This window comes from Dioscorea cayenensis, chromosome 21 (genome assembly GCF_009730915.1).
Source record: "Dioscorea cayenensis subsp. rotundata cultivar TDr96_F1 chromosome 21, TDr96_F1_v2_PseudoChromosome.rev07_lg8_w22 25.fasta, whole genome shotgun sequence".
NCBI classification, from domain to species: domain Eukaryota; kingdom Viridiplantae; phylum Streptophyta; class Magnoliopsida; order Dioscoreales; family Dioscoreaceae; genus Dioscorea; species Dioscorea cayenensis.
Window position 1 is genome coordinate 3,248,775 of NC_052491.1, and position 12,845 is coordinate 3,261,619.

The following is a 12,845-nucleotide window of genomic DNA, read 5'->3' on the forward strand; positions in this document are numbered from 1 at the left end:
TATCTGCTGACCGAAAACGCTATTTATACTTCAAAATTCGCCATCCACGGCCAGTATTACTGTTAACATATATGGTTTGCTGTTTACGGTTAGACATTCATGGATGATTTTCAAAACATGTTACCCTAGTTCATTGTTCAACAAAAACATGCACTCCACCTGGTGCTTAGTCTGCAATTACTTCATTACATGTTGCCCTGTTATGTCCGATTGAGTGGCAATGACTACAATGTATTTCACGCACATGCCATGCTTGTGACTCAATCCACTTGAGCCTCGGACGACCAGGCCTTTTCTTTGAGATAGGCGGTCGAATAGGGAGTTGGCGAGAGTCATCCAATGATTTGTAATGATCTGGTACAGGGAATATTGATTCACTGTATTTCAACTTGTAGGATTCGATAGTGTAGTATGGTTCAATGAAGTAATGGACATTTGTATCAGTTTGCATAATCGTTGTGCAAGCATGCTTACATGGTATTCCATACACCTACCATCGGCGACAAGAGCATGTCGATCACACAAATTAATAGAATTACTCTAGTGGTCAACAACCTCGAACTGTTCTCCATCTAAACGACCTATTAGTAAGCACCTACTTTCTTCGACTATCGCTTCAATCTTCTTGTGTATCATAGGGCAAAGATAAGATTCCCATTTCAAGCAACAATTTCGGCGGTTGTACATCATGTTCATCATCTTAAACCTAACAACATGAAAAGAGGTTGTATCAATTGCACGTGGAGCATACCATTACGTTGGCAAATATAAAATATAACAGGATGTAAGGGTAATAATGCAAGTGCAAACTGCAGAACGCATTACCTAATTTCTAAACACCAACTATTAATACTAAAAAGTAATGTGATAAACAAAAGGGAAATATAAAATGCAAAACACAAACATCTAATAGTAGATAGATTAAGCGAAATCAGAATAGGAAAGAACAATATTAAAAGCAAATGGTTGAAAAGAAACATGAATTAGGGAAAGTATGTAGCAACTTTGTATTCTATTCAGAGATGTCTGAAATAAATTAAGAGGTTGAATATGGGTACCACCTTAATACATCTACCATCTTACACACAGGAAGGTGTCGTGCTTCTTTTATCCATGCATTAAAAGATTTTGCAACGTTGGAGTATATTTCACCCCACTGCTGGCCTCTAAACAAGTAATTGCAGCAATGTGACATGTCCGATTTCTGGAACATCCAATGGTGTGCTTATCCTGATGTGGCCAATAGGGAGCGTATAGCTTCATCATATTCGAAAGATGTACAGGCATATGCAATCTTCATAATCAAACTCTAGCACTCATCCTTTAATGACTTTCCTAGCTGCCCATTTGATTTAAGAAAATTTGCATGTAGATGTCGTAAGCAATAAGCATGCGGGGTGGAAGGAGAAACCTTCGCAATAGCATTTACAAGCCGATTAGAGATAAATGTGATAATGTTGGTGTAGTCGTCATCACCGTATATTGCATCACCCAAAGTTGTGTAAACCTTGTCTAGTTATCATCAGTTTCATTATCCACGATAGCAAACACTAAATGAAAAAATCGTTCATTGCCATCTTTAGCTATTGCACCCAGAAGGATACCGCCATATTTGCCCAACAAGTGAGTTCCATCTAGGAAAAGCATAGGCCTACAACCCCACTTGAAACCATCAAGAGAAGCATGAAAATAGAAAAAACCCACGCTTGAATAGTTCTCCATTAGTGTCGATAATAACGATGCTACCTGGGTTAGTTTCAGAAACTTTGGCTGCATACCATACCAACAGATCATAGCTTGTTATATCACTGCGATGAAGAATTCCTCTTACCAACTCTTTACCCATCCAGCCTTGTTTATATGGCAGATGAACACCGTGGTCACGTAATATATCTCGTTGTATATCCACTGCTCGATATAGAGGCCGATCACGTAATTTCATTATTACCTTCCTACTGACCCGTTTCTTTGATGCTTTCGGGTGAAATGGTGTGTTGATGCCCCCATCGCATGTGTGTTCATGTTGTGCTGTTTTAATCCTGAATGTAGGGAGATTTTTGTCTCTTGAGGCATGAAGACGCCATTGACAATCTTCATCAGCACATGTCACAGTCACTCTATCTCTATCATTCTTTATGAACCGATAGTTGAAATTGCGTTTGACGGTTAAGTCACACAATGCATCCTTAAAGTCTCTCGCATTTTCAAAACGATGACCAATAATAGTAAACTCAACTTCTAAATCTCTTAAGGGATTACGTATTGTTAAAGGTCCTCCATGTAATATTGGCGGTAGTATTGACAATGTTTCCCTGGTATGATGGAAAAAGTAAATTGTTAGTTCAATAAATAAACAAAAATGCTTTAAAATTAAATGCTTACTACCAAAATCTTAACAAAAAGTAAAAAAATAAACTGCAAAATTAAAAACTAACTATAATCTAAAGTGAATAAATACGAAAATGTTTTAATGAGCAAAAAACCAGCATAACAATCACCGTATCATATGTGTACACCATTAAAATCGAATAGAAGGACAACAGCTATCGCGTAAGCAGAGATATAAAAAATAAAAGAATAAAAGATATATGATATTTACAATGGTCTCGATGACCCATAGTTGTCTTCTATGTTAATATTCACAGTCTCTAACAACATATCAACCACGTTTATTTTGAATAACCGGTGAATGTTGCACATTGTTTGGAAGTCATCTTCGGAACTAATGGAAGCCATTGTCTTCTGCTCATCTGGAATTATATACTTAACTCTGACCGAAGAAGCATGAAGGTGCCAGTACGTACATATTTCTTCCAATAATAATTCCCAGCCAGTTAAGATAGTTAAATCTAACACACAACCCTCTCCCTTATATTTCACAATAGTGTAAAACATGTCCATTAAGCCACTACAACAACAAAACAAAAAAAAAAACCTTTAGTCATAAACGGACGACTTCTGAACATTGTGGTTGATAAAAATAAGATAATAATATGAAAAAAATCTCTTGTTAGACGATATCGTTGGCGTACGGTATGCTAAAGATGAGATCCTTGCAGCTGTTGTAACGTTGCACTGGATAGCTTTTCTGGACTAGGGAGATGGAGACGAGGAACGAAGATAGAAATGGTTCTTTACATGAAGAGGATCAAGAATGGAAACAATATGAACAAGAACACCAGTTTCTTCACCAAGACAAAAGTACAAGAAGAATGAAACTTCCAAAGCAAGTTTGCAGGACAATAGTCATTCTATGATTTGACTTGGCACCATTATTCCCTCCAAACTTTTTTCAAGGGTAGTTTTAGGATTAAACAAAAGCATCATGGCTTGGGGTGACGGAAGGGATGAACGAGTACAAAAACTATGAAGGAAGGACTGACCAGGTATTAATTTTGTCAAAAGGACGTGGGAGGAAGTTTAAAAAATTTCAGGGACTTAAAAATAATTTTCCCATGAAAAAATCTCATTGTCTTTTTCATAATTGCATGAAATAGAGAAAAATTGCTTTGTTCAAGCATATGTCGTTTTCAACCCATATTGTGAGGGACTTAATTTTTTTTTTTGAATTTTAATAAATTATTTAAATAGTGATCAACTATTTAATTATTCTTATTTAAGTCATCAAATTATAAAATTTTTTAATTTAATACCCTAGCTTTAGGTTTGCATTCAATTTTGTCACCCGGGCTAACTCAGTTAACATGGTGCTAATGTGACATGCCACATCATGCCCCTTGCCACATCAGCATGCCACGTGGTAAAAACTATCTTTCCTTTGAAGATAGTCAACTAACATAACTAGTCATTCATGTCAAATAAACAAAAATTAATTTGATTTTTGAATTTTTGAATTTTTTAGTAAGATAGGTTGTATCAATGTCTTATTTACTTTGATTCTTTGTCCACGTGGCCTGCTGATATGGAAGAGGGCATGACATGGCATGCCACGTCAACACACCGTTAATGGAGTTAGCTCAGATGACCCAATTAAACGCAAATCTAAAGTTATGATACGTAATTGAATTTTTTTATAATTTGGTGACTCAAATAGGAGTGAGCAAATAGTTAAGTAACTATTTTAATAATTTACCCTTTGAATTTATATATATATATATATATATAACCTCTTTGTTGATATGGTGTAGTTTTGGGAGTTAGTTGGCTCATAACGTCAGCCCTGTTTTTTGTTATTTTGTGGATATGAAGATGAGGTTTAAATGCCAATGTCAAGAGGTATAAATGAATGGCATTAAGGATTCCTCACAAGAACTATTGCTTCTTTATCTGCTTCTTCCTCAGAATTGGACAAAGAGATGAATCTCTAAGGAATTCTTAATAAGTTCCAATTTATTTTTATCTCACCATAAGGCTAGCCCCTATCGAAAAATTGTAACCATCGTATAACTATAAATCCGAAAGTGGATCCCATAGCTGTCCCCCACTTTACTGCATATTCAAATAAAGAGACAATGTGAAGGAATGCTCAAATAAGGGAGTATTCAGCTTAGTTAGTCCCCTTTCCTTCGCTAGTTCTCTTAGTAAAAGAGACTTATAATTCATGAGATTTGGTACTAACTACTGTGCATTATATTCCAATACAACTTTACACCAATAATTTATGAATTAGTCGAGCAATTGTTACTTTCAAAGTTAGACCTGTGTTCAAGGTATCATCAGGTTAGAATGAGAAAGATGGATGTGGAGAAGACAATGTTTTGCACCCATCATGGCCACTTCGAATTCTTGGTCATGCTCATCAGTCTCTCTAATACCCCCATTAAATTTTTAAACTCTCATGAATTATATGTTCAAACAGTACTTGGGGAAGTTTATATTGGTATTCGTCGATGACATTATAATCTATAGTTGAACGTGTGTGGAACACATTCAACCTTCCAATTGTTTTCTCACTACTAAAACAACACTATTTACATTTAAAATAGTTTAAATGGTCGTACTAGCATACCCAAATTTCATATTTGGAACATCCAATTCCCATACATGGAGTTGCAATTAATCCATGAAAAATTGCAGCCATGATCCAATGGCCAAAACCAGGTATTGTTTATGCTTTATAAGGAGTTCTAGATTTCACTGGCTATTACAAGAAAGTTGTTAGAGATTATAGAGCCCTTGCAACTCCTTTGATTACCATGTTGAGGAAAAATTCTTTCTCCTAGACTCCAGAGTCCTCAAAGGTTTTTGAAGGCTTAAAGCTTTCAGTACGACAACCCCAGTGGTGACTCTTCCTAACTTTAAGCAAAGGTTTTATAATCGAATGTGATGCTTCTTAATCAACCATTGGGGTTATTCTTTAACAAGAGGTCCAATTGCATTTTTTAGATGCCCCTTTTTAGCACACCATCAACACTTGCCAACTTATGAAAAAGAGCTAGTTGGTATAGTCAAGACAGTTTATCTTTGAAGGTCATTCCTATAGGGTTAAAAAAATTTAATTAAAATTAATCACTATAGCCTCAAATTTCTTTTGAAGCTGAAAACTATCACATTTTTGCAACAACATTAGATTAGCAAGTTGAGAATGGTTTGATTTTTCAATATAATACAGAGAAGATATGGAGAATATTATAGAAGATACTTTCTGTCACGCCCCGACCCGCTGGCCACCATGTGACAACCGCCGCAACAACCCGAGGAGGGACACCCACCACTCAACCCTCGAGTCCTCGTAAGGCTCACAAACTCCTGCTAAATAACAAAACCACAATGAAGATACAAGGAAGTAAGACTTTCATTTAGAAAATCAACCGAGTTGCAAAAGACATACAAGTCACAAACATCGAGTTAAAGACACTAATGGATCCACTGTAATTACACCATGCAAGAAACAAAACCTGACTCGAGATGCAAATTGCCAAGCATTTCGCCTCGCTACGATGCCCCCAAACCACTAAAACTTGGAAGGGAGGGGAAGGGGGTGAGTAACCAAGGTCACTTAGTGAATGGCTTAGCACAAATCTAAAAGAATATCAAACAAAATCGATGCATTCTAATAAACATGTTTTACAATAACATATATGAACTGGAAACGTTTCATATTTGCAACACAATGTAAGTGCAAGATATGAAACCTTGGTATGTAAAAACCAAAACATAGGTTTTCAAACTGAGTAGAAACACCAACTTAAATAAATAAAATTCCCGACATTCACAAATCCTCAATTCTGCATGATACATGCTCGAAAAGCAGTAATATATAAAACATGCTATGCAAGAGATCACACTTCGAATATACCAATTGCAAGAAAATATGATTTTCCTCAAATACTGAAATTTTGACTCGATCAAATAAGCAATGGCCTAAAAACACTCTCCAGCATTGGCCACCGTCACGACTAAGTTGAGAGCCATCAAGGTCTTCGCACCCTTGATGTTGGCCCACCGGTCCAGTGTGGTGACCCCGGGATCCCGATGTATCATCCAATCAGGGATCTACACTCCCACCTGATCTGGACAAATCAACACTCAGGTCCACTACGCCACCTCTAAAGGCTGGCCGGTGGGAATCCACTACTGCAATAGTTGAGCCTTAGCCCACCATCGCCATCCAAACCATCATGTAGATGTAGCAATAATACAATCTGTATAAATCATATCACAGGGTCCTTATCCAGGACAAGCATTCACATATAGGAAATAAACATTATTTCCACAAAGCCAATGTCAAAGGCATAACAATGCATATAAACTTTCACAAAGTATTCCGATCTCGATATGCGAATATGTTCAAAAACATTTTCTGTCCAAACACCAAGAATAGATCAATAACATGTGAAGCTTTTCAAGTTGATTGAAACATTACTTTAGAATAAAACCAACTAATATTAAATACACTGTAATATCCACCATCCAGATGAGCATAGCATTCATTTACAAATTATTTCTAGAAGCAGATGCCAATAGTGTAGAAAGGAAACCTTGAGTTTTGAAATACAATAAAAAAGTCATCAGAACCAACATGGCTTTTGGTCTAGTTAAACCTCAAGTTACTTAGGATAATTCTGGCTTTTTTTTTCGCAGGCTACTATGTTTTCCTTCAAGTACAAGATTTATTCCCAAATTCTAATCAACCACAACATCCAAGTCCTTTAAAAAAATCATGAAAATGTGTTCATCTCATCACATATATTTACACATGCCAATATATATTGATCAACTCCTGCTTTACACATCATCAGGTATTTGCTTTTACAAGTCTTTACTATTAAACCCTTTCTTATACCCAATCATATCTTAGATCCTTATCATGGTGCCATTACCTCAACATCAATGTTTACTTCATCTATAACAATCCCATTGTCAAAATACTCAAAAGTTGACTATCTCCGCTCAAGAGCATTAAATCAAACTATGATTAGAAATTCACAAGGATACGCAGTTTTGCAATCCAACACTTGTCACATATAACTCAAGCTATTCATCATCAACCTTCTAAAGAAATTCCATTAAAATAATAATCATAATCATTGACATCCACCCGATAGACACCACAATATGGTTGAACTACAATTAAGCACTCTACACTATGCTCACAAGAACAAATCTCATCAACTTTGGTAATCCTACAGCATAAGTATAATTATGTCATCCATGGTTATCAAATATTGCAAAGAAAAATATTAGCATCAACTTCACTGACTACCCAAAGTCATGCATAAGGTTCCACAAGCCATTCCAATTCCAATGTACTAGTGCAGTTATACAGCTTAGCATTTAAAGCTCCATCAAGTTCCATGTACCATATTTACCACATCATGCCTCAAAACTTTAGAAATTGTACATCACTAGGGAGATTAAATCATCCATTGAACATACATAATCAATTTCACTTATAACATTTAAGCCCAATGAACTCATTGTAAAAATCAACCATTTCCATTTCCCCACCAAGCATGTATATCCTCAAGTTCAATCTCAACTAACACAACTACATCCTCAGTATGCTTTCTCATGATTTCCAGAGAATAAACCACAAGTCATCCAAATAAACCATAGTCTCTAGTGGTCATATTCACTTTATTTTAACCCATGAAACTGTAATTTAAAATATGATAAAGCTATAGAAAGTATTTCAGAAAGCAAATAAGATATTTCAATACTCAATTAGAATTGTGTACTCAACATAACCCACTCACAGAACATGTCGTCTCGCATAAAGACGCGCACACTGGTCGGCGATTTCCTTTCCTCTTCAAAGATGTTTTGCCACCTGACCCCCCTGGGCACCTGGAATCTCCTCCCAAATCTAAACAACACCTAACAGGATAATGGAATAAAATGAATAAATACATGCCAATTACGAAACTAAACCTAAAAGAAAATAGAAGAAACAAATAACTGACTCTCTAATTGGCCCCCCTTACTCCAACCGGTTAAAACTTGACCTTGCATAATCAAATTGGTCTTCAATTGCACTCAAACCAACTCAATTTAGGCTAAACCCTCCTGAACCAACCTGAACCAATCTCAATTAACCCAATTTAACTCAACCAACACATTTCCAACCATTATCATCACCATCTAAATCATTATCATCAACTTAACCATCATCACCATCAACTTAATCACCATCATCATCAGATTAATCACCCAAACAAACACCCTAATCTCGGTGCTACATTAACTCTACAGTAAACCCGAAAATTTCATCCTCCATTTCAAGCAAGATTCATCACAAATACAAGATTTTTCCAAAGCAACTTAAAGCACTTATCATCTACAACACTAAACCATGCTTTTACTCCCAAAACCAAGCCCAAATCTCACAAAAACAATGGGTTTTCCACAAAAACTCTTCTAATAACCATCACTTCATTCTCTCCATCAGCCCTTCTTCCAAACCATAACCTTCTTTGTCAACCAACCACACATACAAACATCTTCTTCTTCATCAACCATCCACACATACAAACATACAAACATACACCCATACATCTCAAAACAAAATTATTTAAAACCCTTACCAATTAAACACCAAGCTTCTTCTTCTCTCAAAACCTCCAAGTTCTTCTTCTTTCTTCTTCTTTTCATTCATTCTTCTTCTCATTTCTCCTCTCAGGTTATTGTAGCAACCATGAAGAAGAAAAACAAAAGCCACACAAAACTAGAAATTTCCAACCTCATCTCTTAATTTAAAAGTCTGCCAAAATTTATCTGAAGTCCCTAAAAATAAAATTCCTTACAAAAAGATCCCTGAAAAGTCACTAATTGTCCCTGAAAAATAAAATAATATTTCCAAAAGATCCTTACAAAACTGTTTAATGGTTTCTAGATTATAACACAGTATTTCCAAAAAGTCCCTGCTGCCTTACCTTCCAGTCCTTGGTTTCTAGAAATATGTCATGCCAATCTTTTTCATTACTTTTAAATCCAAAATCTTCTAGAACTTTCACACTTAGGTCCTTGTTTTTTTTCCACTTGGGGTTTCTCAACAAAATTGCTCTACAGGAAAATCTTATTGCTACGGTGATAATACCCTGAATATAATTTTCTACAAGTATCCAAAGGTTCAAGGTATTATACTTTCTCATGCAAGCAAGAGGATGTGGGTACATTATATGTAAATTCAGATAATGTACCTAACAAATTTTGGTACATTAGGAGGGTCTCTCACTTATTAACACTTCTTGGGAACCGTTTTCAATTAATCTCTAATGCTATCCCTGTTTTGCACTTAAGATCAAGTGCATTCTTGACAAAGAGAGTAATATTGCAAGTCAACAACAACATACAACTCAACAGGATAAAGGGAAAGTTGTTCTATATAATGAGTTATTCTTGACAAGTAGTTCATTTTGACTAGATTTACAAGAGATTTACTCATGTGAAAAAGAGGAAAATAGAAAAGTAGATAATTTATCTTAAATTTGAATAATAGATGTTCCATCTATTTCTATTTATTTACTTATTAAGATTTTATAGCCTTTTGTTAGAAAGTTATTAGGGTTGTAAAAAGAAGTTTATTGAAAGTTTTTCAATTTGCAAATAAAAGGGAGGAAAATTCTACTCTTAATTTCTTTCTAGATTGAAAGGTTTTTTCTGATGAACCCTTCATCTTAACTCACCAATATAGGTTATAAAGGAAGAAAAACCATATCACAACCAATCTGATATTGTTTGTAGGGTTCCATAACTAGAAATCGATCTCAAGCCTCTAATACCCTTGAGGTAAAGGCTTTGACCATCTTGTTTTATCTCTATGTGTTGGTCATAGGGATCCCATGAAGCAAAGGATAAGGACTAATGGGGACTCAAGTTTTAAATCATAGACAAGTGATTCTTAACCTAAGAAAAGGATATCCAAAGGCACTCTATAGTGAAATAAGATCTCTTATCATCATAATGATTAATGTTAGTTTTTTCTTATCTGATTGTTCACTAAGATCCATGTCGATCTAAAGAGAAAGATAAATTTTTGTTATAAAACTCATGGCAAGGGGCAAGCAAATTCTTAACTTCCTCAACAAGAGGAAAGCACATCTAGATTCAACACAAAGCTGGAAGATAAGGAGATTTCAAGGTTAACCTTTTCTTTTGACTAAAGAAATCTAAGGGTAGAGGTACCAAGCTTAGAATGAGATCCTCACTCAAGCTTCCCATAATGTGAAGTAGTAAGCATATTCCTACCTCTAGGAATGATGACCTCTCAAGAGGTAGGGAGAAAATTGATTTCTTCAAAAACCTAGTTTAGAGACAAAGCATGAGCAAAGAATGAAGAGAAACTGAACTAGACAACAAACACCACTGGATCATCCAGGTCCAAATTTAAAGACTTGCCTAGAGATTATTTCAAGAAGCCCTCACAGAAGATGAATCTATACATAAAACAACTTCATTGAACTATTTCATCCTAATTCTAGAAAATCTTGATGATTCACTATGAATAGATTTCGGATGTTGCCAATTTAGATGTACCATGGCACTTCAATTTTTATTTATTTATTTATTTGTCATTTGGAGTCCTTTAAGGTGATGATGTGTGTGGTACCCTCACCTGATTTTCGACCTCAGGCCTTCTTAGATTCTTGTTCATGCATTAAGGGTAAAATGGTCATTTAGCACTAGTGACATTCTTGCATGTTTGCATAGTAGCTTTTATGTGAAAACCAACAGAAAACTGGGGTAATTCTGTCATTTGGATCTATTTTCTTTCATTCTTTTATTAGAAGGGCATTTTGGTCTTTTTCCTTATTTCTTTAAAAAAAAGGTGAGAGGATAAGAAGAAACGTGGCTGCCTCTCTTTCTCTCTTTCTTCCTTTCTTCTTTTTGTTTTCATTCTTCTTTCATTTGGCTGAGCACCCATTTTGGAAAAAATAATTCTCCATCAAGCTTTTCCAGCGAATCAAAGCTTCTACTCTCTTCCTCTCATCCTCTTGAGCTTGGTAAGGCTTCAATTCAAAGTTTTTCTTTTGTATTTTTCTTGTATTTAATCGATTTTGAAAATCTTAGAAAACCCTAGAAATACCCCATGGATTGGGTTGTTTTTAGGTTCAAATCGAAGCCAATGTCGTTGTTATTCATTTGTGTGAATGTTTGTGAGAAGATTTCTTGATTTGATGTTGTAAATTGGTAGAAAATCGTTTTACAAGGGCTGGGTTTACTGTAGAAATCCCAAGGTTACTGTAGCACACAAACCTTTGACTTTTTCTTGTATTTCTTTAGTCCAAATTGAAGTCCTTCTTACTTGGAAATCATTGGAACTAGGTTTACTCCAGTTTGAGGTCGTTCAGGTCCAAAATGATGCCATTTTACCCTAAAAACCCTAGAGTTACATGTTCGACATGTAACATTACATTCGCATGCATTTTAGTTTCCATTCTTGTGTTCATTGGTTCTTGGATTCCCTACTTGATTCTAGGTGGCAAACCATCCTCCAAGGGGAATGAAGTTGCCGACCAGTGAGCGAGTCTTAAGGCGAGACGGTGGCTCAGTGAGTGGTTCAATTCGTAATTGTATAGATTTAATAAAAGTATTATAGTATTTTTTTTATGTGTTTTATATCATAAATTTGATGATAAATCATATTTCATTTGATATCTATATATATATATATATATATATAGATAGATAGATATTTTGAGCATGGAGTTATTTGGCAGAAATGATTTTAATACGCTTATACATATTTATCTTGAAAGAAGCATATTTACATGTATATGTATTTACATGCAAATCAAATATGGTTTGATGTATATTTCTATATTTAAACATCGTATGGCTTATTCCTCGAGTTGGAATTGGAAAAAATTGCATTATGGCATTTGTTTTGATGGTGACTACAGACTTTAGTCCAACACTATAGTGGGGGTTCCACGGTCCGACCTGATGGGAGGCGGCGTGGTCAACCCTGAGTTTACCCTGGTTAAGAGGTGTGTGGAGCCACTGACAGGGGGTTCTTATATGTGAGAAACCCGGGGTCACCACACGGGGATCTCAATGGCTAACGTTAAGGTTATGAATACTTTGATGGCTGTCAACCTACTCGCGATGGCGGCTAAGTCAGGGAGTATTTTTAGGCAAATAACTTGTGATTAGATTTACTGTTCAGTTGTGCAATACATGGTATTTTGGATTGTGATGAGGGAGTGAAGCCCAACTGTCAATCTTAGGAGGGCAATCTCTCATAAAAATTTATATTTCCTCAGAAAATGTTACTTACCTTTACTATTTATAAATCATTGTGTTAACTGTTAATCTGTTGAATACTTGGAGCTACCTTGTTATATTATTATTGTGGTAACTACTATTTGAAATGCTTTACTACTCTGTTATATCTATGCTATCACAACTCACTGGGTAACTTCTGTTACTCACCAGTCTCT